Source organism: Triticum dicoccoides, chromosome 7A (assembly GCF_002162155.2).
Source record: "Triticum dicoccoides isolate Atlit2015 ecotype Zavitan chromosome 7A, WEW_v2.0, whole genome shotgun sequence".
NCBI lineage: Eukaryota > Viridiplantae > Streptophyta > Magnoliopsida > Poales > Poaceae > Triticum > Triticum dicoccoides.
This window is the reverse complement of record NC_041392.1, coordinates 703,947,283-703,952,852: the sequence shown is the minus strand read 5'-3', so window position 1 is coordinate 703,952,852 and position 5,570 is coordinate 703,947,283.

Below are 5,570 nucleotides of genomic sequence, written 5' to 3'. Positions count from 1 at the left end.
GGGGGGTAGCGGGTAATAGTATTCTCCATTCGGATTTATGACCTGGTCGAGCAAAAATCCCGCTATTTCCTCTTGAAGTGCTTCTACGCGCTCCGTTTCTAGGAGCTTGTCTCGCACCTCTTTGAATTGTTAAGAAGGAGATCAATATGCATGTGTATTAGTTGTGTGACTAGATATCGATAATGGTGTAAAAATTGTGAATAGTATTCTGACAAGCGTACTCATTCCTGTCTTTGAGATCTGCTCCTTTCGGACGCCATCATGCGAATGTTCTCGCAAACGCAGAATGCACACAGATCAGTCCCCTGCGCCTGCTTCAGGGCCTTTATTACGAGAATGGAATTTAATTTGATCAGATAATAATTAATCAAGCATGATAATTAAAGAGATGGCAGCTAGCTAGCTAGTACTACTTAATTACTTACCTTGGGTCGAAACCATTTCAGCTGTCGTTTCCATTCGCCTTCCGTGACGCTGATGAACCTTGCCCAAGCCCTGCCCGCCGACAAAGAAAATGAATAAAGGGGTTATTAAATAGTTCATATCATGAAATGACGAACTAAATAGGCCGAGATATATAGTTAATAATGATTGAAATTACCTGTTGACTATCCCAAACAAGATGTTATAATCACTATTTGCTTTGAGTAGTGAGTCCAGTATTTGAACTGTTCCGGTGTCAACTTTAATGATACACAAGATCTAGTGAAATCTGCATGCACACATGTTTGCATGTCTTAATTAAGCGGGCATATGTAAGCAAAAACATGTAGCTAGCTAGTAGGCAAAAACAGAGAATTTGTAGTACAAGAAAGTGTGACTCACTGGAAGTTGTAAGGAAGTAGTATATCTTCATTGTATTTGAGGCGCTTCAAGAACTCTAGCATGCTGTCCTCTACCTGCTTTTCATAATGCTTGTTTATTTTCCATGTGTATTAATTAACGGTGTTTAGGTCAATGAACCCAATGCCATAGCGTCCACCTTTTCTCATTTCATACATCTTCATCCTGCATAATACCACAGAAAAGAATATAGTGAGGATAATAACAGGTAATGATTGATCAAAAGGATCACTACAACTAGCTTGAGACTTAAATTACAGAAAGAAATCACTTACAGACAATAGCAACTGACGATAGATTTGTCGAGTGCGTCTTGATTGTATAACTGAAACAGTTCATAATACTCAACGGTCACAACATTCTCATGGTAGCAATGATCCTTCTTGACTTGCACCATGAGGGACTCTCGATCGGATCTCTTGGTAATGTCCATGTACCATTGATGCAATTCATACATTCTCGTTGGGAGCTTCTTGACCTCTTCTGGCTTGACCAAAGGTTGGCCCCGGGCATATTTCCGTTTTATTTCCTCCTCTGTAAGCACAGGCATGTCCTTGATCTCGAGGAGTTGTCCAATAGTGATTTTGAGAGTTTCAGCCTGCATTATATGCTCCTGGGTTATTACCACATCGCCCACCTCGGGAACGTAAATTGTTTACCCACAATAATATTGGGCGCGCGTACTGTCACGTGTTGTTTGCGGCACAACAAACGGGGGATCGATTGCGCCGCCTGTTCTCCCAGCTGGGCAACGGTTTTCCCGCATTTTTTGACAGCTGCTTGTTGTTTGCTCGAGCTCGAGCTCGCCTTCTTCTGTAGACGTTGTCGATGTAACTTCCTGATGTGGCGCTCATAGTCTGCGTCAACAGGCTTAGGAGCTGGTGGTTGAGCCATACGAATGAAGTGGTCAACTACTTCCACAGGCACTTTCTCCCTTGGTGGCGGTGGCGGTTTCGGTCCAAAATGGGCGTCGACTTCTGCTCGCACTATGGCATTGGTTTGCTCCTCGGTCCTGTCGTAAGCCCTCTCAGGAAGAGGAGTAGTGAGGTTTGGACCATATTTATATCGCTTGCCTCCGCCTGTACTTCCTGTACTATGACCTCGACTCTTACCGCTACGCACCATAGCTGCGGGGTGTCTCTTCTGCGATTGCTGAGGCGGTGGAGACGGCTGACGGGGCTGAGTTGGACGAGGAGGAGTGGCCTGAAGCTGTGCCGGACTTGCAGTGGCCTGAGGTTGTGCCGGACTTGGAGGAGGAGTGGACGTCTGACGCTGTGTCGGACTTGGAGGAGGAGTGGCCTGACACTTTGCCGGACTTGGAGGAGGAGGAGTGGCCTCACGCGTTGGTGGACTTGGAGGAGCGGGAGTCTGCTGACTCGGTGGCGGACTTCGACGAGGAGTCGGGTGACGCGGTGTCGGTGGCCTTCGAAAGATGATGCAATCCTTTCTCCATAGGATGATACGATGTTTGGTATCTCTGAGTGTGTGCTCCTCGTCACCTCCAGGAATGTCAAGCTCTAGCCCCGAATATTGGTCCACCACCTCATCAACCACGACACGAGCATAGCCTGCTGGAATCGGGTTGCAATGGAAGGTTGCATCGGGGGAATTTGTATAAGCAATGCCGTCCGCCACCTTCAAGGACATGTTCTTAATTTTGAAGTGTAGCTCGCAGTAGTGTTCTCCGCGATATCATCCACGGGGTATCTATCCAGCATTGCGTCAAACGGGGCGGAACCCACACTACTTCTCGGCATGGATGGGGCGGTGGTATCCAATGGTGGATCATCCGCTAGCTGCTGCAGCTGCTGAAACCCCCTTTGCTGGCTAAGTGAGTCGATCTGCTCCTGCTGCCGCTGGAATTTGATTGCCAAGTCCGCGTGCGCTGATTCTAGGACTTGAAGGTGTTCATAGTCGAGCTTCCTCTACTCCTCCTCCATCTTCCTCTTCTTCTCCTCCGCAATCTTCTTTCTCGCACGGGTTCTATAGTCGGCGTTCCAGTCCGAAAACCCCTCATACCACGGAATAGCGCCCATGCCTCGTGTTCTTCCCATGTGTTCAGGATTTCCCAGGGCACGCGTAAGCTCGTCGTTCTCTCTGTTGGCCTCGAACAACCCGGATCGAGCCTCTTCTATTGCAACAAGTAGCTTATCTTCGGCTCCGTCCAGACATGCCTTCTTGGAAACTTTGCCTGTCTTCGGGTCCAACTCCCCCCCATGCGCATAGAACCAAGTCCTGCACCTGGGGGGCCAGCTCAATGTTTCTGGAGTGACACTTGCATCCAGCATCTCTTTCTCAGACTTATCCCACTTAGGCATTCCCAGCGCATAGCCACCTGGCCCCAGCTTATGGAACTTATCCTTTTTTGCGGCATTGGCCTTGTTTATTCTTGACCGTTTCTTAGATAATTCTGAATCCTTGAATTTCACGAAATCGTCCCAATGAGCACTTCGATTCTCTAGTGTTCCCTCGAATACTGGAGTCTTCCTTCCTCCCTTGACGTACTTGTCCCATTCACGATTCTTGTGGTTCTTGAATGCAACCGCAATCTTCCTAAGAGCAGCGTCCTTGACTTTCTGCACATCTGCTTCTGTGAAATGATCTGGTAGGGTCAAATGTTCCATGAGAGTATCCCAAAGCAGACTTTTTTGTCTGTCATCGACAAAAGTAAGATCTGGACGTGGCTTTGCTGGCTTTCTCCATTCTTGAAGGGAGATCGGGAGTTGGTCCTTCACAAGAACTGCGCAGTGACGAACGAACTTGTCCGCAATCTTCTTAGGCGCTGATGGTTCGCCATTAGGTTTGATTGCCTCGATATTATACTTTACGTCCTCCTTCAGCTTTTTGTTTGGGCCTCGTTTCGTCCTGTTGCCTGAAGATTTGCTCGATCCGGATGGCTGAAAGAAGAAAGATCGATTCGTTAATATATCTTCAACTCATTTAAAACATGTGATGATCACCAGATGCCTGCTTATATAAATATATATACCTCTCCGGTGTTGTCATAATCGTAGTTCATGACTTCATCAATTCAGTCGTCGCGATCGAATATCATATCACCCTCTCCGGTGTTGTTTAGAAATTCGAAGCCGTCATAATCTTCTTCATTCTGATCATCATCTGGCCCGCATATTATATCGAACATGGTCTGTTCTCCCTCTCTGTTGGTATTGTCCGCCATAGCTTTTATTTAACTATGCCAAAAGAAATATAAAACAATTTAGTATTCAAATTACATCTTCTTGAATAATATATATAATCTCGAATACATCGTCTCGAATAATAGATATAATCTCAAATACATCGTCTCGAATAATAGATATAATCTCGAATACATCGTCTCGAATAATAGATATAATCTCGAATACATCATCTCGAATAATATATAATCTCGAATACATCGTCTTGAATATTATATATCGAGTACATCACTGGCTAGGTAGCTAATAAAGATCGAATACTACAAAAGAATCTAGGATACTCGCGGTTCCTGCGGCGCGGGCGGTGGACACCCAAAGAGAAGGAACCCTCACAGGATCATAGCTGAAGTGAGATCCCTGAAGAAACTGCCAGGTATTGCAGAACCTGCCGCCCTCTAACGCAACCATGTAGCGATGGACGTGCTCGTCCTCCTCCCTGACACGGCGACGTACCACCTCCGACGGGGCCGGCTCCCTCCGCACCGAAACTGGCCCACGCGAACGCCACCAAATGAGATCAGGGTCGACGACGGGACCCGGGGCCGGGTTCCTCATCAAGCGGCGCGCCCATCCAGGCAGCACCTCCCAGTGCCAGCCCGGCGGAGCCCAGTCCCGGACATGGGTCAGTCGGACGTCGTCGCGGACGGGTCGACGGCGAGGATGCGGGCCGGGCATCGTCGAGAACAAATACTAGCTATATGCCCGCAAAAAGTAACATTTTTTTAATGATTGGATTTTGATAACTAAAATTTCTAACATTTCTATATAACTAACATTTCTATAACATTTCTAATATTTGTAGAACTAAAAAAAGAGAAAAATTTCTAACTTTTTTATAACTATTTCTATAACTAAAAAACAGAAAAATTTCTAACAATTCTAATTTTTTTATAACTATTTCTATAACTAAAAAACAGAAAAATTTCTAACAATTCTAACATTTCTAACTATTCTAACAATTCTAACATTTCTAACTATTTCTAAAAACAGAAAAATTTCTAACAATTTCTAAAAAATAGAAAAAAATTTAACAATTCTAACTTTTTTATAACTATTTCTATAACTAAAAAACAGAAAAAATTTCTAACAATTCTAACATTTCTAACTATTCTAACAATTCTAACATTTCTAACTATTTCTAAAAAAACAGAAAAATTTCTAACAATTTCTAAAAAACAGAAAAATTTCTAACAATTCTAACTTTTTTATAACTATTTCTATAACTAAAAAACAGAAAATTTTCTAACTATTCTAACAATTCTAACATTTCTAACTATTTCTAAAAAACAGAAAAATTTCTAACAATTTCTAAAAAACAGAAAAAATTCTAACTATTTGTATAACTAAAAACAAAAAATGTATGTGTGTGTGTGTGTGCGCTCACCGGCGAGGCGAGAGGCGACGGGGGGCGGTGACGGGCGCGGCGACGATGGGGATGACGACGACAGGGACATGGATGGGGCAGCGATGACGGGGACGGGGACATACGCGCCGGGGTGGCGACGACGACGGGGACGTACGAGGCGG